Source organism: Ictidomys tridecemlineatus, chromosome 1 (assembly GCF_052094955.1).
Source record: "Ictidomys tridecemlineatus isolate mIctTri1 chromosome 1, mIctTri1.hap1, whole genome shotgun sequence".
NCBI lineage: Eukaryota > Metazoa > Chordata > Mammalia > Rodentia > Sciuridae > Ictidomys > Ictidomys tridecemlineatus.
Genome location: NC_135477.1, coordinates 31,553,037 through 31,567,636, shown reverse-complemented (window position 1 = coordinate 31,567,636; position 14,600 = coordinate 31,553,037). Strand labels below are relative to the sequence as shown.

At 35.1% G+C, this 14,600-nt stretch overlaps 1 long non-coding RNA gene across 5 annotated transcripts in view; it reads left to right on the top strand.

Moving 5' to 3' along the window:
* The first annotated feature begins 283 nt into the window (after nucleotides 1-283).
* The window catches only part of LOC101964587 (uncharacterized), a 56,119-nt gene continuing 41,802 nt past the window's right edge, over nucleotides 284-14,600 (top strand). For all 5 annotated transcript variants that reach the window (XR_013434217.1, XR_013434215.1, XR_005727997.2 and 2 more), the window contains exon 1: nucleotides 284-455. This is a non-coding gene — a long non-coding RNA (uncharacterized LOC101964587). The remainder of the gene's footprint in view (nucleotides 456-14,600) is intronic.

Below are 14,600 nucleotides of genomic sequence, written 5' to 3'. Positions count from 1 at the left end.
CTTATTTTTATCTCTAAAAAATGATGTGTAAGTATAGGAAATGATTATTATTTCTGATCCTCTAGTCATAGTTCTTTCCTTCATGTCTTTCTTTAAGCTTAGGAATTATTATATATTTACAATAAAGATCTACCCCTCAGGGTGAACACAATTTTTCTCCTACATTTTCTAAGATGGACTATGTGTAAGATTTATGTACCTTTATTACATATTATTATTTAGTGAATATTTTATCTTTTAGGTTTGCAATAACTTTCCTGCTGTCATTGATTTTTTCCCAGGGAGTCATAAAATATTTCTTAAGAATATTGCTGGAGGAAGCCCGGGGCCAAGCCAGACCAGACTGGAGGAGGAAGCCTGGCCCCGCCCCGAGCAATAGTCCAGAGGAAGCCCATCAACCCTTAAAACCCATCAAAGGGGTTGTGGCTACCAGCATGGTTCTGCAGCTGATCCAGGTACTCGGTTTCCAACTCCCCCACCCTTAGCTGCAATAACTCAAAACATTTCCCACAAGCTTTTGGGGGGTGTAGCTATCAATGCAAAACAATAACTGTACAGGCACCTGGTTTCCACCTCAGAGACTAGAGTAGGGAGGATACAGGTGGAAGCTCATGTCCTTTCACACTGGCTACATCTATTACCCTGAACACAGGGGCTCAAGCTATGAATAGACAACATCACCTACTGGAAGAAAGGAAAACAGAGTTCAGAGAGACTTTTTTTTCTCTCTCTCTTTCACAACCTTAACATATGTAAAACCAAGAGCTGTGCATGAACAACCGAATCACCTAAATAATATAATATAGAGGAATTGCATATGCCCCACCTTCCCCCATTTTTTTTCCTTATTTCTTTCTTACTTTCTTTTTCCTTCTCTCTTTTTTCTCTTTTCTTCCTTGTTATTTTTTTGTTCATTCTTACTCCCTCTATCTCACTTTCAACCCCCTAACATTTACTATCTATATGTAGGGTAACTTTCTAGATACAGATAGGAGGTTGAATCTATACATTCTTCCATAAATTTCCAGTCTATTGGTTAGAGTTCTCCAAAGTTGCTAAGTTAGTTTAACCTCATACCCTCACTCCTTTCCCTCTGAGTATAACATCCTTTGTCTGAAATTCAGTTTTCTATATGCCACCAGATATGGTATGCCTTTTATGAAACTAATGACTATATTTTTAAATAATAATTGAAACCAATATCTGTAGACTTAGATTCTAACTATAAATGTATTAATAAGGAAAACTTGTGCTTAGATTATGTACTGTTGATGTTAGGAGCTGTAACATTGTCTTTCTCCAAAAAAGAGGGATTTGGGAGCTATACAAGAACAATATAAATATATAAGGGGAAAACCATTAACACAACAGTTTCACAAAGCTAGAAAGAAACATGAGCAGTATGAAAAGACAAGTAAAGAAAGGATCACAAACAATGCAGGTCAATTCAACATTAGATAAGGTAATATCTGCAGCTGATGGAATGTCGGATAAAGAGTTCAGGATATACATACTTCAGATGATCTGGAGTCTCAAAGAAGATATTAGACACAAAATCAGACAATGAAAGATCACTTTGACAATGAATTACATAAACAAATCCAAGAAGCAAAAGAACAACTCTACAGGGAGATAGAGGATATAAAAAAAAAAACAGAAATCCTGGAAATGCAGGAAAAAATAAACCAAATTAAAAACTCAAATGAGAGTATTACCAGCAGAGTAGAACACCTAGAAGACAGAACATCAGACAATGAAGACAAAGTTTTCAACTTGAAAAGAACATAGAAAGCTCAGCGAGAATGTTAAGAAACCATGAGCAGAACATCCAAGAAATATGGGATAACATAAAAAGACTAAACTTAAAAGTTATTAGGATACAAGAGGGTATAGAGGTCCAAACCAAAGGAATGAGCAATCTGTTCAATGAAATAATACTAGAAAACTTCCCAGACTTAAAGAATGAAAAAGAAATCCAAATACTAGAAGCCTACAGGATGCCGAATGTACAAAGTCATAAGAGATCCACACCAGACACATAATAATGAAGATGCCTAGCATACAGAATAAGGAGAGAATCTTAAAAGCCACAAGAGAGAGGAAGAAGATTACATTTAGGGGTAAACCAATCAGGATAACTGCTGATCTTTCAACACAGACTCTGAAAGCTAGAAGATCCTGGAACAACATATTTCAAATGCTGAAAGAAAATGTGTTCCTACCAAGAATCATGTATTCAGCAAAATTAATCTTCAGGATTGAAGATTAAATAAAAATCTTCCACGATAAACAAAAGTTAAAAGAATTTGCAGCTAGAAAACCAGCTCTTCAAAGTATTTTTGGCAAAAGATTACAGGAAGAGGAAATGAAAAATAACAATGAAAACCAACAGCAGGAGGTAGTATAGTAAAGGAAAAACCAAACAAAGAGGAAAAACAAATCATGTTAAGTAACATAAATAACCAAATATGGCTGGAAGTACAAACCATATCTCAATAGTAACCCTAAATGTTAATGGCTTAAATGCAACATCAAAAGACATAGGCTAATAGACTGGATTAAAAAAAGATCCAACAATATGTTGCCTACAGGAGACTCATCTGATAGGAAAAGACATACACAGACTGAAGGTGAAAGGTTGGGAAATATCATACCACTCATATGGACCTCGGAAGCAAGAAGGGGTCTCCATACTTGTATCAAATAAAATAGACTTCAAGCCAAAGTTAATCAAAAGGGATAAACAAGGACACTACATACTGCTCAAGGGAACCATACACCAACAAGACTTAATGATCATTAATATATATGCCCCAAACAATGGTGCAGCTATGTTCATCAAACTCTTCTCAAGTTCAAGAGTCAAATAGACCACAACACAATAATCATAGGAGATTTTAACATACCTCTCTCACCACTGGACAGATATTCCAGACAAGAATAAAGAAACTATAGAGCTCAATAATACAATTAATAACTTAGACTTAATTGACATATACAGAATATACCACCCAACATCAAGTGGATACACTTTCGTCTCAGCAGCACATGGATCCTTCTCAAAAATAGACTATATATTATGTCACAGGGCAAATATTAGCAAATACAAAGAAGTAGAGATACTACCATGCATTTTATCTGATCATAATGGAATGAAATTGGAAATCAATAATAAAATAAGAAAGAAAAAATCCTACATCACATGGAGAATAAACAACATGCTACTGAATGAACAAAGGGTTACAGAAGACATCAAAGAGGAAATTAAAAAATTCTTAGAGGTAAATGAAAACTCAGACACAACATATTGAAATCTCTGGGACACTATGAAAGCAGTATTAAGAGGAAAATTCATTTCATGGCATTCATTCCTTAAAAGAAGGAAAATCCAACAAATAAATGACCCCACACTACACCTCAAAGCCTTAGAAAAAGAAGAACAAATCAGTAGCAAATACAGTAGAAGGCAAGAAATAATTAAAATCAGAGCTGAAATTAATGAAATCAAAATAAAAGAAACAATCAAAAAAATTGACAAAACTAAAAGTTGGTTCTTTGAAAAAATAAATAAGATTGATAGATTACTAGCCTTGCTAATAAAGAGAAGAAGAGAGAGAACCCAAATTACTAGCTTATAGGATGAAAAAGGCAACATCATATCAGACACTTCAGAAATACAGAAGATAATTAGAAATTATTTTGAAACCCTATACTCTAATAAAATATAGTGAAGGCATCTATAAATTCCTTAATGCATATGAGCTACCCAGATTGAGTCAGGATGATATAAACAACCTAAACAGACCAATATCAAGTGAGGAAATAGAAGAAGCCATCAAAAGACTACCAACCAAGAAAAGCCCAGAGCTGGAAGGATATACAGCAGAGTTTTACAAGAACTTTAAAGAAGAACTAATACCAATACTCTTCAATCTATTTCAGGAGATAGAAAAAGAGGCAGTACTTCCAAATTCATTCTATGAGGCCAATATTACCCTGATTCCAAAACCAGATAAAGACACTTCAAAGAGAGAAAATTTCAGACCAATATCCCTAATGAATTTAGATGCAAAAATTCTCAATAAAATTCTGGCAAATCAGATACAAAAACATATCAAAAAGATTGTGCACCATGACCAAGTGGGATTCATCCCTGGGATGCAAGCCTGGTTCAATATGGAAATCAATAAATGTAATTCACCACATCAATAGATTTAAAGATAAGAATCATATGATCATCTTGATCGATGCTGAAAAAGTATTTGACAAAATACAGCATCTCTTTATGTTCAAAACTCTAGAAAAATTAGGGATAACAGGAAGTTACCTCAACATGGTAAAAGCTATATATATACGCTAAGCCTCAGGCCAGCATCATTCTAAATGGAGAAAAATTGAAGGCATTCCCTTTAAAATCTAGAACAAGACAGGGATGCCCTCTCTCACCACTTTTATTCAACATAGTTCTTCAAACACTAGCCAGAGCAATTAGACAGATGAAAGAAATTAAAGGCATAAATATGGAAAAGAAGAACTTAAATTAGCACTATTTGTCAATGACATGATCCTATACCTAACAGACCCAAAAAGTTCAACCAAGAAACTTCTAGAACTAGTAAATGAACTCAGCAAAGTGGCAGGACATAAAACCAATACCAATAAATCAAAGGCATTCCTGTATATCAGTGACAAATTCTCTGAAATGGAAATGAGTACAACTACTCTATTCACAATATCCTCAAAAAAAAAACCCACAAACCTGGGAATCAACCTAACAAAAGAGGTGAAAGATCTATAAAATGAAAACTACAGAACCCTGAAGAAAGAAATAGAAGAAAACCTTAGAAGATGGAAGGATTTACCTTGCTCATGGATTGGTACAATTAATATTATTAAGATGGCCATATTATCAAGAGCACTTTAAAGATTCAATGCAATTCCCATCAAAATCCCAATGACATTCCTTGGAGAAGTAGAAAAAGCAATCATGAAATTCATCTGAAAAAACAAAAGACCCAGAATAGCTAAAGTATTTCTAAGCAGGAAGAGTGAAATTGGTGGTATCGAGATTCCAGATTTTAAACTATACTATAGAGCAATAGTAACAAAAACAGCACCAAAACAGGGTGGTAGACCAATGGTACAGAATAGAGGACACAGAGACAAATCCATAAAATTATATTAGACAAAGGTGCTAAAAACCTTATATTAAGCAAAGGTGCTAAAACCATGCAATGGAGAAAGGATAGCATCTTCAACAAATGGTGCTGGGAGAACTGGAAATCCATATGCAACAAAATGAAATTGAATCCCTTTCTCTCACCATGCACAAAAGTCAACTCAAAATGGATCAAGGACCTAGGAATCGGACCAGAGACTCTGCATCTAATAAAAGATAACGTTGGTCCTAATCTTCATCAAGGGGGGGCAGGCCCCAAATTTCTTAATAAGATACCTTAGCACAAGAGTTAAAACCAAGAATCAACAAATGAGATGAATTCAAACTAAAAAGTTTTTTCTCAGCAAGAGAAATAATATGTGAGGTGAATAGGGAGCCTACATCCTGGGAACAAATTTTTACCCCTCAAACATCAGATAGAGCTCTAATCTCTAGGGTATACAAAGAACTCAAAAAGTTAAACAACAAAAAAGCAAATAACCCAATCAACAAATGGGCCAAGGACTTGAACAGAAAGTTCCCAGAAGAGGATATACAATCAATCAACAAATACATGAAAAAATGCTCACCATCTGTAGCAATCAGAGAAATGCAAATTAAAACTACTCCAAGATACCATCTCACTCCAATAAGAATGGCAGCCATTATGAAGTCAAACAACAACAAGTGCTTGCAAGGATTTGGGGAAAAAGGTACACTCATACATTGCTGGTGGGACTGCAAATTGGTGCAGCCAATTTGGAAAGCAGTATGGAAATTCCTTGGAAAGCTGGGAATGGAACCACCATTTGACCCAGCTATTCCCCTTCTCAGACTATACCCAAAAGACCTAAAAAGAGCATACCACAGGGACACAGCCACATCAATGTTTATAGCAGCACAATTCACAATACCTAGAATTTGGAACCAACCTAGATGCCCTTCAATAGATGAACTGATAAAAAATGTGTTATACACAATGGAATATTACTCAGCACTAAAATATAACAAGATCATGGCATTTGCAGGCAAATAGATGGAATTAGAGCAGATTATGCTAAGTGAAGTTAGCCAATCCCTAAAAAACAAATGCTGAATGTCTTCTCTGATATAAGGGGAGTGATTCAAAATGGGATAGGGAGGAAGAGCATGAGAAGAAGACTACCACTAAATAGGGAAGAGAGGTGGGAGGGAAAAAGAGGGAGAAGGGGAGTTGCACGAAAGATGGAAGGAGAACTTCATTGTTATGCAGAATACATATATGATGTTGTGATGAGAAAAAGAAAAAAAAAGTTTGTCACATTAGATTGGATAGAGAGAAAGGATGGGAGAGGAGGGGAGGAGTAGGGGGGATAGGAAGGGCAGCAGAATAGAATAGACATTATGATTGATGTATGTACATTCCATGTATGTATTATATGTCAAAATACATTCTGCTGTCATGTACGACTAAAAAAAATAAAAATAAATTGTATGGTAAAAGAAAAGAATATTGCTGACTTGAAACAGTATTTTCTGGAGAAAATAAAAAACACTAAGAATCCCTGGATATTAACAATCCTAGGGACTTTATCGACTATTTCCTGATTAAAATGGAAGAGGTAGAATATGAACAACAGCTCAGTTTTCTGATTGCTTGTACATTTTGTGGTTAATGAATCACAATTTTCTGATTACTAGTGCTTGTTATAGATTGTCATATATCTTTATAGATCTGCATGAATCATCATGGAAGAATTGAATGTGAAATTTAATTGTTAAATAACTAGAATACATGAATCCTCTTCTGTAAGTGCTAGTAATCTAGCTGAAGATAGGTAGAATACGCACTTCAGGTGAAAAGGAACCAAGTGCCCGAACAGTGGCTCATGCTTGTAATCCCAGCAGCTCGGGAGGCTGAGGCAGGAGGATCACAAGTTCAGAACCAGCCTCAGCAAAAGCCAGGTGTTAAGCAACTCGGTGAGATGCTCTCTCTCTAAATAAAATACAAAATAGGGCTGGGGATGTGGCTCAGTGGTTGAGTGTGCCTGAGTTCAATCCCCAGTATACCCTTGCCAAAGGAACCAATTATTAAAAAGTTCCCAAATATAAATTGGAGCCATAAAATGCTGATTGAAAAGATAACTTGTACTCAGTGTATGGGAGGATGAGAAGGAAATAGTTGACCAAGAAGGGCTTCCTGCATGTTCTGAGGTTTGAGTAGGTCTTGACATATATTCAGTGAGGGATAGGGTAGGGATTTTCAAGTGGGTCAAATGGTCTTTGTAGAGGCTCAAAAGTATGTAATAGCAAAGAGATTAGGTGAATGGAAAAAAAAGGAAAGCCTTAGTTGAGTATCACTAAAGTGAATTTGAACAGAAAAGGAATGGAGAGTGGTATTTTCAAGTAAGCTATAAGCTATTTGTTGTCATGAAAAGTTGTGTTTTGAGTAGAAAGAAATATGAACTGGAAGAATGGAATTAGATAACTGTTAGGGAAATTTCTTAAAATCCTATAGAATGACCTATGATGATAACAGAGTACAAGAAATAGATGGATTATTTTCATGTCTTCAGTTTTGAGCTTGATGAGCATCTGGGTGATGAAAGTGCAGACGAGTCTGATAAAATCAAGGTCATCCATCTGGTCATATTCTCAGAAATGAAGGAAGAAAATCAGTTAGGCTAGGCCTAGAAGTCAATGTGGAAGCAACATTTTAGAATAAATAGAACATATAAAACTGGAAAGTGAAGAATGTTAATTTGACTAGAGTTTGTATCAGAGGAGTTCTATAGAGAGTCATTTTAGTAGAGGGAGAAAGAATGTAGTCAAATTATGGGGGGGCTTGCTTGGCAAATTTCCATATTAAAACCAGATATGCTGTTTGGGAAGTTTAACCCAGAGGAAAGATTTGGATGGTAAGTTTAACTAGATAGGATCTAGTTGAGAAAGTGTATAACAAGGGGAACATAAATATTGCGAAGAAATTTTATGAGCATTAAGTTCTCACTGAAGCAATGTGAGGTGGATTCCAGAACCTACTGAAAAGAGCCAACTCTAGAGAAGAAAACCGCTTCTTTGGAGCTCATGGTTATTTTATTGAACCACTTTTTTAGCACATTGCAGATGTGATAAATCAGTTATCAGGCCAACATCTCAAGGAGTCAAATATGCTGTAGAAAATGACATTTAAAAAATCATCTATGCATCAAGCACCATGGTGCATGCCTGTAATCTCAGTGACTGAGAAGGCTGAGGCAGGAGGAACTCAAGTTCAAGGCCAGCCTCAGCATTTCTAGTGAGGCCCTATGTTAACTTGGTGAGACCCTGTCTCAAATAATAATAATAATAATAATAATAATAATAATAATAATAATAATAATTGGCAGGGGTGTGTGTGGCTCGGTGGTAAAGCCCCTTTGGGTTATTTTTATTGAATTGACCCTCTTTGTCTCTTCTGATTGATTTTGACTTGAAGTAAGCATTGTCAGATATGCAAGTAGCTACTGATGCTTACTTTAGGTCTATATTTCCATGGAATATATTTGAACATCACTCACTTTCAGTCTATGCACGTTTTTGCCTATGACATTAGTGTCTTGAAAACAGCATATAATTGGGTCCTGTGTTTTAATCCATTCTGCCAGTCTCTAATTGGAGAGATGAAGGCATTTACATTCCATATTATTATAGAGGAAAGTTTATTAATTTCTGCCATTTTTATTGATGTCTAATGTTTGATTTTCTCTCATTTCTCATTTGCTTGGCTATTCCTCTAGTGAGATAGTTAATTTGCTGGTTCTGAAGTTTTGTTTAAAATTTCTTCTGTGTGCAGTATTTCTTGAATTATTTTGTGCATTGATGGCTTAGTAGTTAGTCACTATTTCTTTTTATGATCTGCTCATCTTAGAATAATTTTTATTTCCTCTTCAATTCTGAAAGATAGCTTTGACTGACATAGCAATCTTGATTGACAGTTCTTTTCCTCAAGACCTGGAAATTATCCTTTCAATTCTTTCTTTTATAGTTTGTCTTGAGAAATCAGGAGTAATTCTGTCTTACCTCTAAATGTAACATGATGTTTGTCTCTTAGGATTTTAAAGTTCTTTGTTCTCCAGGTTAGGTGTTTGATTATAATTTGTCTCGGAGAGGTTCTTTTTTGATCTTGTTTATTTGGAGTTCTGAATGTTTCCTGTTTCTGGAGTCCTTTTCATTCCCAAAGCGTAGAAATTTCTCTGAAATATTTTACTAAAAAGGTTATTGATGCCTTTCTTTTTAAATCTCAATTCCCTCTTCCATCCCAGTGCTTCTCAAACTTGGTCTCTTAATGCTGTCTCATGGATCCTTTAAAAAAAATTTTTTTTATTGGTTAGTTTTTGAGTTCATATATTGTGCCTTCAATTCCTGAAATTCTATCTTCTATGTGATCAAATTTACTGGTGAGACTTTTAGCTGAATTTTTATTTGATTTATTTAATATTTCATTTTTAGGATTTCTCTGTGAATATTTTTCATAATCTCTCTTACTGAAATGCTCTTTCACATCCTTTATTTTTCCTCCTTTTCATTCCTTAGACTTTCTTTATATTATTGATCCTTTTATTCATTAATTGTTAAAAATTCTTTGGAATTTCCTCTGCTTCAAAACTTGTGGATTCAGCTAAGGAGGAGTTATATATTTTTGAAGGTGTGTTGTTTGCCTATTTACTTATGATCTGAAATCTTTTTTTGTGCATCTTTTGGGAAGGATTCCTCTTCCTATTTGATGTGAGGATTCTTTAGTGAGTAGTTATCTCTTATTAATAAACCCTTTGCCAAGGATAAATCTTGTCTTCAAAACATCCAATCAGCATTTAAAAAATATTAATTCAACCACCAGTACCTCTTTTGAAGAAGAGAATAACCATGGTAATTTAAGAGTCAATCATATATCAACATATGCTATACAAGTTATCATTACTGATCACTGCAGCTCTATTTTTAAACATTTTTTTAGTTGTAAACAATACCCTTACTTATTTATTTTTATGTGGTGCTGAGGGTCGAACCCAGGGCCTTGCATGTGCTAGGTGAGCACTCTAGAGCCACGATCCCGGCCCCACTGCAGCTCTATTGACCAAAGTGTAATAATTTCAAATAAGATGAAAATATTGTTTATTTATAATAGTGTTTTTTATTGCATTGGAAAAGGGATAAAAATGGATAAATAAGGCATAAAAATCAAATTTAAAAGGAAGGAGGAAAAAGAATAGTGGTAAAGGGAAGAGAGATAGAAGTTAAAATGAGGTGAGTATAAAGGAAGAAGAAGGAAGGAAATGGACATGGAAAGGAAGAAAGGAGGGACCCATAAGGATTTAATTAATTGACAAAATACATAAAATTAGGTATAGTTCCGACAAAGCACAATATTTGGAGAGACACTAGGAAATAGTTAATATCAATTAGTTGATATAATATCTGTTCTATAGATTTTTTTTCCTTTCTCAGTTTTTTGAAATAGAGGTATTTCTTTCCAGGCTGTCAATCTCAGATCTTAAGAGGAAGATGATGCTTGTTTTTTTTTTTTTTTTTCCTGAGCTCTGACCCATATTGCTCAAACTTGTTAGTGGATTCTGTGTGCTGAGCTCCACCCTCTCATTTCCTGGCTGACTCAATCACACTTCTCATTAGAGCCTTAGTTCACATGCTGGGGTGATGTATGTGTGATGCATTGTCGCATGCCATCCATGGGCCTTGTGTGTGTGAGCTATGCACATTTGAGCTTATAAAGGGACTGGCCTGATGTTGCTGCCTGATTGGGCTGTGTGATGTATGTGTCCTTTTCTCTCTCTCTGCCTTTGATCCCACTCAGCCCCTGAGATGGGTGTGGCTTTCCAAGATGTCAGTCAATCTGCTGACCACAGGACATCACCAAGCAAGACTCCACCCTTCAGAACCCAATCCCTTGCCTTATTTGGGTGGAACTTTCTAGAATGTCTTTTCTCCAATAAATAGAAGGTTTCAGATGTACTCTCTTGCTCCTTCCAGTGCTGGAACTGACCTTTGAGTCACCAAGCCATCCTGTCTTTGAAACTTATGTTTGTGTGCTGCATGGTTTCTTTGCTGTTTTCTTAGTTATTGATACAGCCAGCTCCTTTGAACCTGGCTCATATCACCAGCCCAGTCAGCTGGCAATAATGAATCATCCTATCCTTCAAACTCCTTCTGGATTTGAGTAGATGGTGCAATGATCACTAGTTTGTGTTAACCCTAATCAGCCCCACACCCTCCTACCTCCAGTGTCAGACAAGGTCCTTATCCAGAGTTCAAATCACCGGTATCAAATGGAAGTATCCATCACTATTATTTTCTTTGCTTTTGAAAATAGAACTGACTGCCCTGAGTTTTTCTCCATTATCTTTTAGTCTCTCCTCTATGGACATATCATAGTTTGGCAGGTTTTGTGCCATAGTATTTCCCATGTGCTCCTCTCCTCCTTATCCTTTCTTTACTCTGTTGCTCTCCTTTCTATTTTTTGTCTCTCTATCTTCTACACATGAGAGAAACATTCAAACTTTGACTTTCTGAGTCTGACTTAGTTCACGTTGCATGATGTTCTCCAGCTCTTTCTATTTATCAAAAATGATATGATTTTATTCTTCTTTGTGACTGAACAAAATGCCATTGAGTATATATACCATATTTTATATATCCATATGTCTATTGAGGGACACCTAAGGTGGTTCCATAACTTGACTATTGTGTCTATAAACGCTGCTATAAACATGGGTATGAATGTATCAGTAAAGTATTCTGATTTCCACTCTTTTGTATAATATCAAAGAGTGAGTTAGCTAGATCATATGGAGGTTCCAGTTCTAGTCTTTTGAGGACTCTACATACTGTCCAAAGTGGTTGTACCATTTTTCAGTACCACCAACAATGAATGTGTGTACCTACTCATGTATCCTCACAATCAATTATGATTATTTGTTTACTGGAGAGAAGTGAAATGTCAGTGTAGCTTTGATTTGCATTTCCTTGATTGCCAGGAATGTTGAACATTTTTTTCACATATTTTTTTTGATAATTTGCTTTTCTTCTTTTGAGAAATGTATGTTTAGTTCATTTGCCCATTTATTGGTTGGATTGCTTGTTTCTTTGTTTTTGCTTGGAGTTCTTTCCATATTCTAAACATTAATCCCAGAAGAGTAACCAGAAAAGATTTTGTGCCATAGTATTTCCCATGCACTCCTCTATTTCCTATTCTAGCATTCTGTAGTTTCTTTCTTCATGCTCTTGTTTCTGTTGCTGAATAGATGCTTCTAAATTTTATGCTGTACCATTTATTGATTCTTGGTTTTATTGCTTTAGCTTTAGGAGTCTTATTTAGGAAATCAGTGACTGTGTCATTATGTCTGAGAGTTGAGCCTATGTTCTCTTCTAACAGTTGCAGAGTTTCTGGTCAATTCCTAGCCATTTGATCCACTTTGGATTTTTATGCATGGTAACAGATAGGAATCTGCTTTATTTCTTCTACATATAGATATTCAGTTTTTCCAGTACCATTTGTTAAAAAGGATATCTTTTATCCAGTGAACGTTTGTGACAACTTTGTCAAGTGTCAGAGATTGCATCTATGTGGATTTTACTCTGTGTCTTCTGTTCTATTTCATTGGTCTTTGTGTCTGTTTTTATGCCAATACCAATAACAATACCATGCTATTTTTGTTATTATAGCTCTGTAGTGTAATTTGAGATCAAGTATTGTGATGCTTCCCAAGTGCTGTTATTGCTAAAGATTGTTTTGGCTTTTATATATCCATATGAATTTTAGGACTTTTCTCCTGTTTCTATAAAGAATCTCATTTGCATCTTGATCAGGATTGCATTAAATCTGTAGATCATTTTTGGTAACATAATCACTTTGATAATACTAATTCTGCCTATCCAAAAACATGGGAGGCTTTCCTCATCTTCTGAGGTCTTCCTCAATTTCTTTCTTCAGTGTTCTCTAATTTTCAGTATAGCAATCTGTCACTTCCTTGGTTAGATTTATTCCTAGGCAGTTGGGGTTTTGAGTCTACTGTGAATGGAATTGCTTTCTTGATTTTTTTTCTCAGAAGATTCATTATTGGCATGTAGGAAAACGATTGAATTTTGTATGTTGATCTTATATTCTGTTACATTGCTGAATTTGTTTATTAGCTCTAGAAGTTTCCTAGTGGAATATTTTAGGTCTTTTAGGAATCATGTCATTTGTGCTTATTTTCTTCTCAGAGTGTGACTGCACTGGACTATGGTGTCCCTTTTCTTAAACTGGGTGGCAGAGATTCTATTGTCTCATTGGAGAGGAGCTGCTGAGCCACCACTTCCTGGACACTGCTGATGTCTATTGATTTTTTAAATTTTCTTTCTACTATGGAACATCATGTTTTGGTTTTGATCTGTTTGGTAACTCTAGGAATTTCCTCACAGTTCTTCCTGAGTTTGCCTCTGAAGAACTAACTGATGTTTCAATTAATGCTCTGGGAACTGCAAGGATATTGTGTGTTCCTCTGATCTAGAGTGTTCCTCATTTTCATTACTGTCATCTTAACAAGAGTAAAGTGCTTTACTCTATGACATTAGAGTGATGTGTGTTGTTTAGTGATGTGTGCAATTTAGTTCCTTGAAATTTTGACTTGAAAAACCTAGAAAGCTAGGTAAGGGCAATGTTACTTTTTCTAAGGAATATACCTATTGATATAATGTCTGTATGAATTTTGATTATGTATTATTGGACATGCTACAGACCACTTGGAGATTATACAAGCATCATTAAACAAATTCTTGCCTTTGGACTGGCTAAAATTATACATTTTATATGTTAATTATGTTATGATTATTTTATAGTTATATTTAAAAATTATCTTTAGCTAAAATTTAAAATTAATCCTTGCTGATGTCAATTTTATGTAAAATTATCCCTTTAGTCCTAAATAAACACCGTTTATCAAGTACTTTCTCTTTCCCAGTTTCCGAAGTCAGAGCTCTATTGAGTTAGCCCCCTTTCAGAATCTTCATTGTCCCTACTCCTTTCTTAATTCTCATTGTACAGTAAACATGCTTTGCTCATGTTTGTAGAATCTTTTCAATTTGTATATTAAAAGTAGGGTGAAATTCATGGTGAATATATTCTTGTATTTGTTTCCTAAGCCAAGTTACCTGTTGCTTCACATCTGAAATGCACTAGTTGCTAGCCCTATTTTGCCTTTAAAATTCATTCTCACATTCTGTACTCTGTTTTATAATGTGATGCTATATTAGTTTTTGCAAATTTTCCTGATTGTAATGAGTGTGTGAAAAGTCCTGAACCCAAATAAATTAGCAGTAGAAGAAAATTGCATATTCTTGATTTCTTATTATATCTTCTCTGGTATGGCCCTAATTTACTTGTTCACCTCAATTATGATCATGAATATTGACAAGTAAGAAAAATTCA